Raw genomic sequence first — 17,798 nt, 5'->3', positions numbered from 1 at the left:
CAGAAACCTGAACTCTCAGGCCTGTCTTCTTTCTATTGAATGAAATGCCTGCAAGGACTCCACCATTAGGATCAATATCCCAGCCATTATGTTGGCAAAAGCAGCAAATCACATTTATGTGGATTGTCAGACTCATTATTATAAGCAGATGGCAGCTCACACACTACAGTGCAAGCCCGAAAAGACTGACATTATTTCAAATTAAAATCTATAATGCTAATACACATCTCCGAGTCTTTGTGCAGGCCTGAGTGCATTAATCTTCGGAATGATCTGCTGATGTGCTCCCTGCTCTGGCTGTTTTCACAGGAGTGGAGCTAAAAGGAAGGCTTTTAACTGAGAATGCTTAACATTTATTCATATAGATTGATAAAAGCGAACATGCAATTTTCTTTACTAGTAGCTCCCTAAGAAGAACAAATGGACATTTGAAAGAGAAATTCCAAGTTCAGGGGACCCAGAAAGAAATCCTCCAACACAAGAGAAGCAACGTCATGCCCCTCAGCCCAACACAACTTCATCAGTTCTGTATATTCATCTAACCTCTGCAGCAGCCTTTTCTGAGCATCTGTGGAATGGAAAATGCCACAAAGTAGAACTATTAGGAGAGACCCTCGATTTATCAAAGATTTTTCATAAATGATGCTGGAATTTGTGCTTTCAAATTGAAAAAAAGATGAAGAAAAGTTTTTAGGAAACGATTGTTGCTGTCTTGTAACTCCTGTATGAAAAGGAGCATTTTATGCTTTTGAAGACTGTACTTCTATAAACCATCTACCCACATGTGTTATCTTTTTCTTAGAAAGTGACACATAAATTTTCTTCCTGAGGCCTTTGAGTAGATGAAATTTTAATGATCGATGTGTCTTCTGTTGTTGTTTTTGTTCATGATTTGGATTTTCTGGTTGTTCTCCCCGTGTGTTCTAAGATCCACAATCAGGTTAAAATATATATAGAAACATCAGAGTACCAGAGTGCATAGAATGCTCAGAGAGAAAACTGTTTTTATTTTATTTTATTTTTTTAATATTTAAGGAGGTGACAATTGCTATAAAGCACACCCATTTGAATTCATTTATAACCAAAACCAGAAATATTTTCTTAATGGGCTGAAAACTATATTTTAGACAAAGTAAGAACTTTTTTCTAGTACACAAAGAGGCCTTAAAAAATGAAGAAAGGAAATGTGTAAGACATATTTTATTAATTGAGTTAATAAGGAGGTGGTAGAATTATGGGCTTGAAGTGACATTTACACTGAAAAGATTTCAATTAATTTTTAAAAATGTTCTCTCCCAAGTCAGGTCAGAACCAAAGATTGAAACCACTGGGAGAATTTGTTCAAAGATGCTCATAAGATAAGCTTGCTTGTCTATATTCCTATTAAAAGGGTTAATTATACACCCCATCCAATAAAACCGAGTGAGGTAATGTCTTGTTTATCCAATAATCCAAATGTTGACAAGCCAGTTACACAGAACACAGCTACAAAACCTCAAAGAGGGAAGGCTGACCTCAAAATTGAAAGGAGACTGACTTCAACCAAGTCCCTGCACGTAACTCTACAAAAACAATAAAGTATGGAATTTCAGAAAATAAAGAACTTTAAGGATCATTTACCTCATGCCTCTAATTTTAAAGATGAGAAAACAGGAGCCTAGGAATGTTACATGGATTATTGGACAACACGCAGTGTGATGGTTTGTGTCCCATAAAACAGCCCAGGTGGCATCTGCAAGTTCCAGGCGGCTGTGCATGTCTTGCTTGGTGCTGAGGAAGAGGAGATCATGGTTTTGGGTTTGGAAGATGTTCGGCTGGGAGGGATTCCAAGGTGATGCCACAGGGCCCCCTCCATGAGGACGTGCTCTGTAGAATCCCCTCTCTTTGAGGTGGGGGTGAGCGAGCTGTGGATATGTTGGGATGGCCCTCCCATGGTTTTTGTTTCCTAGGGCTGCCATAAAGAGCACGATAGATTGGGTGGCTTAAACAACAGGAATTCATTGTCTCATGGTTCTGGAGGCCAGAAGTCCAAGATCAAGGTGTCTGTTCATAGGGCTGGTTCCTCCTGAGCCAGTGGGGAAAATCTGTTCCAGGCCTCTCCCTTGGCTTCTGGGTGTTTGCTGGCAAACTTTTGTGTTCCTTGGCTTCTAGAAGTATCACCTCCATCTCTGCCTTCACGTTCACATGGCACTCTCCCTGCATGTGTGTCTGTGTCCAAGTTCCCTCTATTTATAAGGACACTAGTCCTATTGGATCGGGCCTACCCTACTGACCTCATTGTAACGTGACTACATCTGTAAAGACCCTATTTCCAAATAAGGTCACATTTGCGAGTACTGGGGTTAGGACTTCAACATTTCTCTTTTCTGGGAAACAAAATTCTAATTATAACACCCGTGATTAGGTTTTGTTCTATGGCAAAGGTAAAGGTATTCTGCAGGTGTAATTCAAGTCCTTGATGAGTTGAATTGCAGGTATTGAAAATGCAGATTGTCCTGGGGCGCCTGACCTCTCTGGGTGAGCCCTGTAAGGAAGGTCTGGAGGAGACAGGTTCCAGGCAGAAGGTGTGCTGTGCTCTGGTCTTAAGGAAGAAGAGAGAACTGAATGACAGGAGATGGCAGCAGCCCCTGGGAGCTGTGAGGCTCAATCCTACAGAGAAAGGAAATGTCTCCTCCCCCAGTCAACACCTTGACTGCAGCCTGGGCCACCCTGAGCAGAGCGTCCAGACTCCTGACCCTCTGAAACTAAGCTAATAAATGTGTGTAGTTTTAGGCCACTGATATTGTGACAATTTGTTATGGAGCAATAGATAACTAATTCAGAAAGCACCTTCCACCTGCATTGCCTTGACGTCCTCATGGGTGAGGCTGGAATACAAAGCCTACCTCAAAGGGCCATTTTCAGAAATAAATATATATTAAATAAACATAAGTTCTATCCCAACCTACCACCCAAAACTTTCTCCTCATTTTAATAAACTAAAACTAAAATTGAGTAACCCAGAACTATCAAAGAAAGGCAAACTTTATGATGCAAGAAGTTGAAGATATTTGAAATATACATTAGACAGATTGATGCCATCATAGTTTAATTGAAGAAAAAATTGCCAAAAGAAACATTCTAGTTCATTGGAAGATGCAGTTTTACAAAACCTCCATTTTAACATGCCAACAGCTAAATGAGTTATTTTGCTGATAACCTTCAGTTGCAGAAGTGATGCTATATCTCACAGATCAAATTTTTAGAGCAATTTTCTCAAAAGTCAAAATAAACCTATAAACTGTCATTGTTGGAACGCCTTTTATATCCCATTGCTACTTATGTCCTATTTGCAGTGCTTCACACCTCCGTTCTTGCCTTCAACTTAATTTGTTCCCTGTAAGCAGTGGTCTCAGTGCCTTTCCGGGGCCTGGGAAAAAATGTAAACTTTCCTCTTTCATAGAGCTTACTCTTGAGCAGGAATGCAGTTCATATCATAAAACACATCTTAGCCTTTATTCCTCTCTCAGCACCTAGTGTATGTCTTCATTAAGTCATGAAGACGTTCTCTAGCTTTTGTTATACACATATTATGAAAACAAAGATGTGCCTTGGCTTACATCTTCCATTTCTTATTGATGGTGTGGATGAGACACCTTATTTACCACTGAGTTCACTCTGTGTGCATGTGGCACAGAGTTTGAGGAGAATATTTGGCAATTAGGAGCAGCCCTGCATCTGGGGTAACACAGCCTGGTAGTCGCTTGTCAGAGGCATCGCCTGGGCTGAGCTTCGGATTCTTCCCTGTAGAAAAAGGAGTAACATCCACTTCTCAGGGTTGTTTGGATACTAAAAAAAGTCTTGCATATGAAAAGAATCTGTGTTCCAAAGCACTGGGAGTTGCAGACCTACCATTCACACCTACTTGATTGTAAAGTCCTTTTGTGCATGTGTACATTAATGACCATTTAAAAAATAAAATCCTTTTTATTAAAAGAAAAAATCCAATAACTTTGATATATTTAGACTCTGTAAACACATAAAACAGGTCTCAGAGTAGAAGACCTGCTTCGGTTTGTCCACCGGAAGTTTCCGTGCGACACTCAACTTTGCCCATTTCGCCCTGCAAGGGTGAGGTCCCTCTTCCTCTCTGTCCACTTCCTCTCCCCAACCCGCTGCATTATTTCTGACTTTATGAGGCCCCAGTTCACTCTCTCCTTACCCCTTTATCTGTGTTTCAGCAGCTGGAATCTCCCTGGTGCAGTTGTCTGGAGCAGATGCCGTGGAGCTGCAGAGCATGTCAGAGCGAGACTGAGGACTGGGGCAAGACTGCAGACATAGGAACACGGGCCCTGAATGAACCTGGCCTTCAGGACTCAGGCCCTCAGGGTCTCATGTGCACCATACTGTGCTGTTCTTTCTCTCATCCTCAGACCTACCCCACCCTTGAGCCACTGCCGGTACAGCTGAGCTCTCCAAACCAAGTCCATTCTCCACCTCTGAGTTTTCTCTCCCAATTCTATCTGGAACCCACTTCTGTAAAGCTTTGTCCCCACCCTATCACTGAAAGTGCTCTTGGTAAGTCAGCGATGACCTTCATGTTCTCAGAGCCGAAGGTCAGTCCTGATCTTACCTGACCCAGGAGCAGCATTTACCAGGGTTAATCAACTCCTCCTGGTTAGAAGCTGTTAAATCACGTGGTTCTGGAGCATCACTTTCTCTGGGTTTCCTTCTACCTCGCCAGCTCTTCCCTCTCAGAGTGAGCCCTAACTTTGATACTTTCTTTTAATGTTCCAGCCTCTTAAAGTCTGCATGCCTCTGGACTCAGCCCTTGAGTCCCATCTCTATTTAGATTTCTCCTTGTGATATTGTCCAGTCTCCTGCCTTTTGATACCATCCATGCACCAACAAGTCCAAGTTTCCATTTCTTGCTCTATTTTTCCTCCTGAGCCTTTCACTTTATGGAGCATTTCATCTGTACCAAGCCCTTTAATTCTGACAGCCACTCTGGAGCTAGGTCATGTTGTTACCACCTTATTCTGCAGATGGGAAAACTAAGGCCCAGGAAAGTAGCCAACTCAATTCGGAGCCAAATCCAGCTTCCAGTGTTGGTATTAAGTACTATGCTAGTCAACTCTGAATGGTCAGTAAATCCCTCAGGAAGGAGAAAGATCCATGTTTTCAAATTCTTGGCTAATGCCTTTCTTGTTTCCTACACTTCCAAGCATATATGGACTTTGTTCATTTGACAAATAATCATCAACTCCTTCACATATGTTAGACACGGGCTTGCATTTGTGCTCCACTTTGTGATCTACAGAATGATGTCAAGACACTTTCCTAGGTGATTTTCCCAAACAGTCTATAAGGAAACAGGACAACAATTTTTGTTATTATCTCCACTTCCTGGATGATATCCGAATCAGCCTAACCCCCTTACAATTCCCTCCCTGCAGCAGGAAGCATCCAAGAAGCCTTTATGAAGCAGGTTTCCCTGACGATGCCTCAAATGTTTCTCCAGTTCTTCATCGTGGACCACCCTGCTATCTTGTTCACATCTTGCTTTGATGCTTCTTCCAGTCGCCAAAGCAGTTAGCATTTTGGCCAATCGCATTCAGGGACACTGAATCACTGCCTTTGCCAACTTCCCACCCCCTGGGTCTCAGGAGGGTGCAGAGAAACACAACAGAAGTCCGGGTGAAAATCTGTGTCCTCCACATCTGGGCTGGGAGCTGTCCCTGCCACTCTGAGTTGCGGTCCTGAGCCTCACTGATGTCAGATGTTGCTCTGTTATGTGAGCCCTCACTTTAAGCCCTTTAACTTAGGAGCCAAATTATGAGTCCATTTGTACTCTTAGAGCCAGAGCAGACACAATCAATTTCATTTCAACACTCTGATCATAAACCTCCATGTTAAGGTTGCCCCTTTAAATCAAGTGTTTATGGGTCCTAGAAGCACCACCCGGAAATTTTACCTTAAGGTCCTAAAGTCATTTGGCTACAAATTACTTAATATTCTCTTGCTCCTATTTCCGTGCTCTGGATTTTATTATTTCTAATTATCATAAATGCCCTTCTGCATGCCAGACTTGTACTGTTACAGCCACTCTATCAGCCGAATATTTTATGCTCATGCTCAGAATCAAAGAGAGAAGAGTTCTAAGTCACGCACGTCTTCCCAGCCCAGGGCTGAGCCATTTAACAACCTTCAAACCTCTTACCCTGCAACAGAGAAAGACTACAAGTGGCTCATCCTTTTCCTCATTGTGGTCAGTCAGATTCTATCATGGGCTGTTGTCTTTTCCTTCTGAAAATAAGCGCTGATTTCACACAAGCAACCACGATAGATGTGAGAGGCTTCTTTGCTATTAGCTTGGATTGTGGTTCCTTTTGCATATATTATAATCGTATGAATCGTGGCCCCAAGTACAATTTTGTGTCATCCCCAGCTTTCAGAGAAGTCACGGGAGATGACTCCTGCTGGAATTTGATTATTCCAAGAAGCCCAAGGAGCCTGGTCCAACTCTGTGCAGCATTCCTGGGCATAAAACACCCAGAATCGATGCTTTAATCCCCGGTCTTACTCCTGACCCCTGCTTTTCAGTTCAGCTCATCCTGCAGACTGAGTAGTCAGAGCTGTGTCTCCTCTGGGCTGTCAAAGGTGCAGGATAAGAAAGCTGAGTTACAGCAGGAGGAGAGACGCAGGTCACTCCCTGACTTGGCGCTGACCTTTTCTGCTCTGAAGGCCCCTGCTTTCTTCAAGAGTGAGCCAACCTGACAGAGGCAACACCCAGGCTGGAGGCTCACATGCATCCTTTCCACTCTGTATTCACAAACTAGAGACACTTTCTCTCTGCTACTCTTTCCCTTCAAAAATTCTGATGTGCTTCCCAGTTTAATTTGACAAACACTTCTGCCTGGGTTGCTTGCTGTAGGGTCAGGCGTACAGGGCCATTAGGAATGGCTGGACCTGTCAACGTTTCTCCTTTTAGGCCTTTGTCCAGTCAGACCCAAGCTCCAGGGATTTGGTGACTAGCAGAACAAGGCTGGATCTCTATCATGCTCTTTTCTACTTTACCTTTAAAAATCCAAATAAATCATTACCTGACTATGGTTAAATGGAAATTGCCTATAATAAGGAATCAAAGGAGAATGAAGCAAACTCTTTCAAATATCCTGAGCTTCTAGAAAAGGAGATGGGATCAGATGACTTAAATTTATAATGCAGATTTTGATGCTTTCAGTCTTCAATATCTTCCAAGATAAACATTTCTAAACAATAGAAACCACTCATAGTATAGAAATAATTGGGACTAGGCTTTCAATAAATAAATGATGAATTAATGAAATATAGAATTCTTTATTTGATCTTTAATCATTAATATGGTTACTAATAACCTTTGCATGGCTTGTTATGGTCCCACAGAGCTAGAGAAAACATTACCTGCTAATGATTTTAGCTGTAAATTGAATGGATCCTCAACATTTGTATAAAATAAACAAGCAAACAAAACAACAGGGAAAAGGTCTGTGGGACAACACTAAACATTTTGGGTCCTTGAAGGCAGGGGAGGGGTCCCAGCAGCCACAAGGAACAGGACCCTGCAAAGGCTGGTGGGTCTCAGTGCAGCAGCCAGGGAGACCCTACTCCCTAGAAGGACAATATCCCTGTCACCTGCCACAAAGAACTCAGAATAAAAAATAAAAGTTATTGAACACAGCATACAAGCCTTTTAGGAAATGTAAATATCACCATCGCTTTTTCCCTGAGTCATCTTCCTACAACCAAGGCTCCAGCCACTCTGATCACTCTTAAATCTTTTCTGCAGCCAACAGAATTTTTCTAAGAACTGATCTCACAGTTGTGAGATACTGTAGGTAGGCAATTTTAATATCTGTCACCTGCTGTATTATTGCAGCATCATACCTGTTTCTTTTATTGGACAGTTATTTTAGCCATTTATATTCCATATATTTATGGAATTTATATATAGTTATTTTATATAATTATCAAGGGGTTTGTTTTTAATAATTGAACCCTTAATATCTTACAATTTACTCTGAGTAACACATGAGCAATATCATTATCAAACAGATATTTAACCAACTTGTCAAAGGCAGTTTCCTATTTACAAATTCTATTGAGAGTATCAACTATATGTTCACAGATAGCTGAGAAATTTTGCTTTCAAAATAAACAAGCAAGTGCTTGTTATGCCTGAAACTGTCCTTTAAAAAATGTTCTTTTGGGAATAGTATTGCGACATGATCTTTTTATATTAAAATAATTGTAGAGGCTTCCAGTATGTCTGAATTTTCTTTATGTCTAATTACATTAATTCAGGATCTCCTACCCTTAATTACAAACATGTCAATGCTGCTACAGTTGATAAATCTGATGAATAGACTTATTTCTTAAATATCTGCTTTTACTCCCTCTTTCACATGCATTTGCTCAATGAGCATAACTCTAAATCATCTTAGTCGAGGAGGGAACAGCCAGTGTATGTTGGGAAATGTTTCATTACCTGCTGCCTGAAAAGAAGAAAACACACCCTGATTCTTAGTGTTTGCTGATTTCTCTGATATATACGCTCCCTGCAGAGTCAGGTTCAAGCTACCAAGGTGTCAGCACCAAGCAGAGTTGGGGATATGGGCACCAAGCAGAGTTGAGGAGATGGGAAGAAATTCACACAATAAACCCTCTGGAGTTGTTTGGTGCCACATCCAGTTTTTTTTCCAAAAAAAGGAAATGAAAAAATCTATAATGACCTCCTTGTCTCAAGACCTTACTCATGCCCTTGAGTAAGGAGAGCACTAGACGTTTTTTTCTTCCATCCCATAGAATGTTCCATAGCACAAATCCTGCAGCTAGTGATTCCTACCTGATGATTGTTCACCAACACGTGAGGTGAATGCAAGTACACCTGAGCTTTCTAGGTTAAATCTGTGCAGTTCTATCCTCCCACTGTGCTTCAAGACATATATGCATTTGTTTCCTTCTCTCACAAGCATGGTGCACTAAACTCTTCTTGTGATCATTGACACATCATGAGAAGGACCTGGGAAACCATGTTCTGTTGTCTTAAGTCACCTAGAAGTCACTGTGTCAACCTACTTCCAGAGGAAGAGCCTAGGGACTAGTGGAATCTTCAGGGCTGTTTCTCATGTTGTCTGGGGAAAGAGGGCATGTGTTTTGTGGGTTGAGGGTTTGAATATTAAAATTGCTTGAGAACACCAGAGTCTAGCTCTCCACGATGGAAGAGGAAATACTAGCCCAAGATCCAGGAGTGAACAGTATCCAGATTGCATCTGTAGTCCAGGCTCTTGGACTGGCTGTGAGCTGGAAATAAATCACTAAGAAATGGGGCCACTGACGCCCAAGCATGGGCCTATCGTGTGTTCATCCAACTTAACCAAGTTGAGGAAAGATTGATCATCCTTCAACAGTAATCACGATAACTCCCTGCACCCTAGTGGTCTCGGGATAGCTGCTTAGAGCCTACTTGTATGAGAGATAAAAGAGGCATGAAGAGTCAAGGTGATAAATGAGTTAAGAACCTAGTGTTCTCTCTTTGGGTGTGAACAGTTGTCTTTCTTGGGTTTTTGCATAAACCCCCAGAGCCCTTAAAAATGCAGGGAAGATGGAAAGCCATAGGGAAGGTACTAAGCTGCTTACTAACATGTAGAGGGGGCTACAGTGATTAATTAGAAACAATACAACACCTACAATATGTTATGAAGCAGTTTATGATAATTACATATGACAATTTTGTACTGTTAAATGGGCAAGTGCTAGTAAACGTGACTCAGTTAATAGGAACTGTCTACATGGATTGTGATTTTTCTTAGAAATATGCTTCATATGGATGAATTTTTCTCTCTGCAATTAATGCTGAAAAAGCAATGGCATCCCCACTCCCAGTGGGGATCAATACTGCAGATGAGTGAACTTCTCTGTTTCCTCTTCCCTTTCTTTGAGTTTAGTCAGATGTTCAAATGTTAAGACCTTCTTGTGAGGACTGTTTATAGCAGATGTTTGTGCAATCCCATAAGAACAGACCCAAAAGAGGATATAAAATAAGGCCATGATCAAGATTAATAAATTGATTAAAAGTGATTCAGAAAGCACACAGAGATCCTGAGAGTGTGAACGAGAAATGGAACATTTGATAGATGCTGCCATTGATCTTTTTGGAGAATGGAATTTGAAAGTGGATTTTGTTTGGAGTATAGAGTTCTCTTAGGCAGAATGCTTTTGCTTCATAACAACCAGTTTTTCATTTAATTCACTGTCTCCTTACATTCTCTTCCAGTTTGAAACAAGATTAAAAGTCAGTATTTATCCAAGAAAATGGCCATACCCATTTTTTTCTACATATAGTCCTGGCTTTCTGCAGCTAATAGGGTTAAGTTTGAGTTAGATGTCATTGCCCCTAAGGGAGATTAATTTCCCTTGTGGTGAATTCTCTTTGTCAACATGAGGAGAGTCAAACCCAGGCCAAGTGTGAAAAAGAATGAAGACAGAGGAACAGGCTTTTCAAATAGTCAGTAATAGGACAATTATGACAAGTATGGCAAGAAGTCAAGATCATCACCTTTGCTCTCTGTCTATATAGTCATGCACATGATACACATCTTCAGTGACTCTGACCAAGGCTTAAGCTCCTCCACCCTGAATAAATTCCATGGGTGATGATGTCATCTCTTTTCTCCTCCTCCCCCCTCCTCCTTCTCCTCCCATTATTCTTCTTCTCCTTCTTCTTCTTTTTCTCCTTCCTGTTCTTCTTCTCCTCCTCCTCCTCCTCCTCTTCCTCCTCCTCCTCCTCCTTCTCCTTCTTCTTCTTCTTCTTTTTCTTCTTCCTGTTCTTCTTCTTCTTCTTCTTCTCCTCCTCGTCCTCCTCGTCCTCCTCGTCCTCCTCTTCCTCCTCCTCCTCCTCCTCCTTCTTCTTCTTCTCCTTCTTCTTCTTCTCCTCCTCCTCCTCCTCCTCCTCCTCCTTCTTCTTCTTCTTCTTCTTCTCATTCTTGGGAAAAGTATAGTATAAACTCAACATACAAAAAAGGTAGTTACAATCACAGAAAAATTATTATACAAATAGATTTTGGCCTGTCTGGTCCTTTGTCTTTTTCTGGCAAAGGATGACCCAGAAGAGGTTTGTTGCTATCTGTGTCAAGTAGCATCTCTAACTTTAAGTTTATGTAACTTCTCCCCCTCTTAACCACAGCGAAGGGTCAAATATTCTCTTGCTTATAGCTTTAAATTGATTTGTTTTTCTAACAAATGTTTTCCAAAGTACATCTTGTTATAGATAAATTTTACATAACAACATTGTATGTGAAAATAGGCCCTGAGTTTGAATATCTTGTGTTGCTTTGGTATCAGTAGGAAGCTTTGAAGGGATGGAGATTTCATCTGGAGCTACTTTGAGCTCACAACCCCTCACCATAATACACAATACTAAAAAAAAAAAAATCTGTGCTGAGGACAGCAAAGAGGGAGGGTCCCATTATCATCTGTGGCTGTTTCAGTCTGCTCTGTTCTTATTATTTTTGTGTGTGTGTGGTATGCGGGCCTCTCACTGTTGTGGCCTCTCCCATTGTGGAGCACAGGCTCCGGACGCGCAGGCTGAACGGCCATGGCTCACGGGCCCAGCCACTCTGCAGCATTTGGGATCTTCCCAGACCAGGACACGAACCCATGTCCCCTGAATTGGCAGGCAGACTCTCAACCACTGCACCACCAGGGAAGCCCCTGCACTGTTCTTGATGCTTCATGTGATGGTGGTGGCAGCCCAAATGGGCACACCATTTCACAGCCTTTTCAGAGGCCACATAATTTGTACCACACAACGTCATGAAAATTTTAACAGCATGTTTTCACTCCAGTGATAATGGCCTTGGTTGAAATGTACTCAACACCAGCCCTGGGTTCCTGAAGAGGTGAGAATTTATCTTTACACCATTCCTCACCCTCAGTGTTTGACTTCCAAGACTCTCTTTACTACTCTCTATTTTCCAGCATGAGCACCAACTAATCAGACAAAAGAATACATGCTTTTCTTCATCTTTTTGTTTCTTCTCTGGTGGTTTGATGATTTTCTTTAGTAGTATGCTTGTGTTCCTTTCTTCTTAGTTTTTGTGTATTTATTGAAAGTTTTGAATTTGTAGTTACCTTGGGATTCACCTATGTTGAACTATAACTATATGTACTTGTTTTATGTTGGCAGTCATTTAAGTTCTAACACATTCTAAAATATCTACATTTTTAGTTCGCTCCCCCTATTTTGTGTTTTTGATGTTATATTTTACATCTTCATGTTTCTCCCTTAACTATTTATTGTAGTCATAAGTTCTTTTTATAATTTTTTTTCTTTTCTCTTCATAGTGGCTTATTTAAACAGTTGATCCTTGGTCCTATATATATATATATATATATATATTTTTTTTTTTTTTCTAGAGGGATTTCTCTTTCCTATTGATTCTTACTTCTTTTCCAGTTAGAGAAGACACACAAGATAAGGATGTCCACTATTGCCACTTCTATTCAACATAGTATTGGAAGTACTAGCCACAGCAATCAGACAAGGAAAAGAAATAAAAGTCATCCAAATTGGAAGAAAAGAAGCAAACCTGTCATTATTTGCAGATGACATGCTACTCTACATAGAGAACCCTAAAGTCTCCACACAAAAGCTATTAGAACTAATAAATGAATGCAGTAAAGTTGAAGGATACAAGATTAATATACAGAAATCTGTTGCTTTTCTATACACTGATAATGAACTACCAGAAAGAGATAGTAAAAAAAATGAAACAAAACAAAAACAATCTTGTTAAAATCCCATTAAAAAGAGTAAAGTACCTAGTAATACACTAAAATAAGTAGGTGAAAGACCTATACTCTGAAAATTATAACAGACATTGATAAAGGAAACTGAAGATGATACAGAAAATGGAAAGATAATCTGTGTTCTTGGATTAGAAGAATTAATATTGTTAAAATGACTATACTACCCAAAGCAATATATAGATTCAGTGCAATCCATATCAAAATACCCATGACATTTTTTCACAGAACTAGAACAAACAATCCTAAAATTTCTATGGAAGTACAAAAGACTCTGAATTGCCAAAGCAATCTTGAGAAAAAAGAGCACAGTATGAGAAAGTGGAGAAAAATCATTACATTATAACTAAGAGTGGAATAAATAGAAGGTTGCCCATCCTAGATCAGTTTCCAAAAGGCTGACATCAAGGGGGTCATCTGGGAAAGATGGCATTAGTGGGAGTGGGCATGACTCATTGGGTAAGTGACACATTGCAAGGTGAAGAGGTTCAAAGAAGATCAAGATCATCAAATAAGATATTGACTTGGGGTTATAGGTTAGGAATAAGGATTAAAGGAAAAAGAATTAGAAGCAAACATTTCTCTTCTTATAAATGAAGAAATTGAGAAAAGATAGAGTAGATGTCATTGGCTGCATAGATTGGCAAGACATTCAGACACTTATGCTCTCTAGGTCTCACTACAAGGGCAATGTTTACCAATTTCTATCTTTTCTCTCCTATCTGGTGTCGAAGCAAACCAGCAACCTTGGCTGGAATGAATTTGAGTTCAAATAAAGGATTGGGTAAGAAAAGAGATGTATTTTATAACTGCCACATAACAAAGAGCTCTTTAAAAAGAACATATATTCCCTATCATGTACTATTTTTTTTAATTTTAATAATACTTGCCCCAAATTCCATAACAACCCACAGATTGTGTTCACAGGTGCTGTGTCTCTTAACCCTCCCAGTAGCCCTACATAGGAGAGGGTATGGGGGAGATGACCCTGGTGAAATATGAAATGGTTCTACAGCAAGTAAGTGGCACTGTCCAGACTTGACCATGACCATGAGTGTCCTAAGACCAGCGCTCCTTGACTCTAAGCAGACTGTGCAATTTCACCTCATCATGGACTCACAGGCACCATAAAAATGAAAAAAAAATAATAAAAATGCCAGCTCTATATTTCATGTCAAATTTATATATTTTACTAGATGCACTGCATTTCTGATGTAAAACCTGGGTTGTGAATACATTCCAAGTGATAAAGAAGATATCTAAGACATAAAATTTCTTTATGAAAATAGCTGAGCCTCTAAGATCAAAGGCAATAATGCTAATTGAGGAACATTTTTTGTATGATCCACTGGTAAACACATATTTTTTGTGTTCTTGTCTCTTTAAAGCTTATACTTTTAAAAGTATTTTGTTATACCCCTTATGTTAATATGTTAAGAATTTTCAACAATTTAAATATTTTGGAGATCCTTCCTTAAATTTAAACATATTCTGTCTGAAAGTTGGTGTGTGAGAGAAAATAAAGGGGAAAAAAGAGAAATGTTAACACCAAGAGAGAAGACATAATTAAGACTTAATCACAGAGCAAATTTTACAGAGGAAAGTCTATAACACATATGACATCTCCATTAATACAAAATAACTTCCATTTTAATCCATGTTGTTACAATATGTACAAAACAAACTAGTAAATCTTGGGATATCGTTTTAAAGTGTGAACAGAACAATGAATTTTAGTGAATGCCAGTTTTGTGGTATTGATGGTAATTGTACATGTCCTCATCTGCTTATGAAAAATTAGATAATTTTATCCAGCTTGCAAGTAATTTTTCTTTTTACATGATGCAACTGGAGTGGTCCGGCCATTCCGTTCTCTCAGACTATTCTGTGGGAACCATTGGTTGGAATGTCTAGACACCTTTAAACCTTGTAGAATTTCCTGACTGGAAAGAACCATGACAGTCATTTTGTACACATCCTTGGCAATGAGAGAGCTTTGCTGGACCTCCTTTGCACTGCTCTTATAAGCAACAATTTTCCATTTAATTTTGTACCTTCTTTACCTTTTGTTCAGAACTAAGGTTAAAAGTGGGTTCCTTTGTTAAATACAAGGTAAAAGGTCCAATGTGTATATCGTATTTTCATTTACCCTTACAAATATCTGAGCATGCTTAATATTCAAGTTTTAAATAATCAAGCAGAATAGCTCAGTGACAATTTGTTTACATAAAATGTCTTTGTTTTTGCTTCCTTTATCATTACACAACTATCTTTTGAGTGTCTGCTAAGTGCTAGGAATATAGCAGTCATTTAAAATGAGGGTTAGGCTTTGACTTCCACTTAGAACGTAGAAAGGAGTACGGAGCTTTGCTTCAACCTTAAGGCAAGAAGAAGACAGTCAATCTACTAAATTTCACTTAAGAGAGATGATTCACAACTCAACCAAGGAAACAAAATCCCATAGAGAAGCAAATCCCTCAAACAAGAGGCAAACAAACTAGCTCTTCCCCTTTGGTGGAGTACAGAAGAAAGGGGTGGCCACATTTTAAGTGGATATCAAGAACTTAGATATAATTGTAAAGAATTCTTCTAGAATCAGTGCTGGCTGCTATGTTAGTTTGGAGTAACTGCCCACACCCCACCCCGAAACAACAATGTTCACATTCAATTGCAGTCATTTTTCCATAGACCTTTATTGTGGACAAATATGAGAAATCTAGGGGAGGCAAGAGGATGGTGCAGGTATGTGGGAGGTAACGGGGGGTTCCTAGAAGACAGGTGTAAAGCCTGCCTACAGGTACAGAACAGTTTACTTCCGCATTTCTAAGAAAGTTTCTCAGTTCATTCACAGTCTGGAAATTATTTTCCACAAAGTTGTGACATGAGTAGAACAATTATTACTGTAGACACCATGGAGTTAGGATGAAAATGCATTCATAGATTTCACATCCAATCAATCACTTAAATCTCATCCTTCACCCCAAATTGTCCAAGATCCCAGAGAATTTACACAGTGAAGAAGGTCTTTCTTTATATCTACTCTCAAGCAAGGATGGAACCAGATTCTGATATGTGACTGTCACCTTTGCTTCAAGTGACCAGCCGGCCTGTGTGAACAGTTTAGGTTTCTGCTGTCTCAATATCAGGCATGTCGACTCCTCAAGGGCATCTTACCGACCCAGGTAGCTGCTCAGGCCATCCAGGTACCTTGAGAGGAACATAATCCTTTTTATCATTTATCTATTTGGGACTCTGGTTTTATCACCTCTCCTTTACCCCACTGATGAGGCAAACATTCCTGACCTAGAGTAATGGGAATGGGTGAACACTCAACACTGGACAGACGAGGATGACAGAGTTTATTGGTGACGTGTACTCACAGTCCAGGGAAGGACAGGGCACACAAGGTAGGACTTCAAGAAGGTCGCACGTGGGACAGAGTGAAGCAGCAAGAGCTGCAGGGGGACAAGCTTTGTAGTAACAATGGTGTGAGGTGCCCCCATGATTGACTTGATTGGATAATCCCCTGGGCTGGCAGGGAACTGACACCACTGCTCAAATATAAACAGAAGGTGCTCCCAGTCCTCTCAGTAAGCAGGGTGGTCTGTCTGGAAACTATCCACTGGAGCAAGTGAGGAAAGACTTTGTAGTGAAAACAGTCATATCAGGTGTAGCAGAGATCAAGGCAGCACAGAATATGGGCCTTTTCTTTTAGGTCCTTAATCACTGGTGCCCAAGGTTTCAGGAGTAACAAACCACCTCTTAATGTTGGGTCAGGAGTCATTGTCAAATTTGTCACCTTGCTGACCCAGAATCTATGTCTCCTTCCCTCCATCCTGTGTACTACTTATGCCTTGGAAAGCATTTCTTCTAAAACTTGAAAAATCCCAAATTCCTCTTTCTCAAATAGTGGGATCCAGCCCACTGTTCCCACTTACGCTGGGAGACTCTACTCACCTGTCTTGAGGAGGCCACAACCGTATCAACTCATGTGATTTGAATTGTCCTCAGTTAATTTCAAAGGGTTCACACCTATCCCTCTGACATGACCAAATTCAAAATTGAAGATTTTCTGCATTTCTCTCGCTAGAGAAGGAAGTTAAACCACCACGTGTAGGTCATTCCGTTCATATGATTCTCACGCACTAATGAAGAAATAGGGCATAGAACTAGAGGGGGCGTTACAAGATAATCCTGCTATTAAAAGTAAAAGCTGAGCTTCCCTGGTGGTGCAGTGGTTGGGAGTCCGCCTGCCGATGCAGGAGACACGGGTTCGTGCCCCATTCCGGGAGGATCCTACATGCTGTGGAGCGGCTGGGCCCGTGAGCCATGGCTGCTGAGCCTGCACGTCCAAAGCCTGTGCTCCACAATGGGTAGAGGCCACAACAGTGAGAGGCCTGCATACCACAAAAAAAAAAGTTAAAGCCACTGTAAGTTTTGATATCTTTCTACTTTTGTACATATCAGTCAATAATCCTAACTAACAAATGCACACCTTACACACTGTTATAGTTACTTCATGTATCATCTATCCATTGCTCTGTAACACATCAAAAATAAATCTTAGTGAAAAACAACGATTTTATTTTCTTAGGTGTTTCTAGATTAGAAATTTAGGATGGGATGTGCTGGAGAGTTTGTTGGCTGATGTCACATGGGGTCACACTTCTGGTGGCTCATCTGAGACTAGATGGTCCACGATGGCTTCATGCACCTGTTGGGGGTTGGTGCTGGCTGTTGATGGGTCATGTGTCTCCCGAAGTATAGCCTGGATTTCTTTACATGGTGGCCTGTTTTCAAGAGCTAGAAGTTTCAAAGACCCTTGTTGCCTATGCCTGGCGGCTATGTAACATCTCTTTCAAGCCCGACGTCTAGACTAAATTCAGTGGTTGAGAAGACAGACTGCTTCTTTATGTGGGGCAATGGAAATGTGGGTGACACTTGATTTACTACATTTAATTTCTATGAAACAC

This window comes from Mesoplodon bidens (assembly GCF_964165515.1).
Source record: "Mesoplodon bidens genome assembly, chromosome: 4".
Classification (NCBI taxonomy): domain Eukaryota; kingdom Metazoa; phylum Chordata; class Mammalia; order Artiodactyla; family Ziphiidae; genus Mesoplodon; species Mesoplodon bidens.
This window is presented reverse-complemented; position numbering follows the sequence as displayed.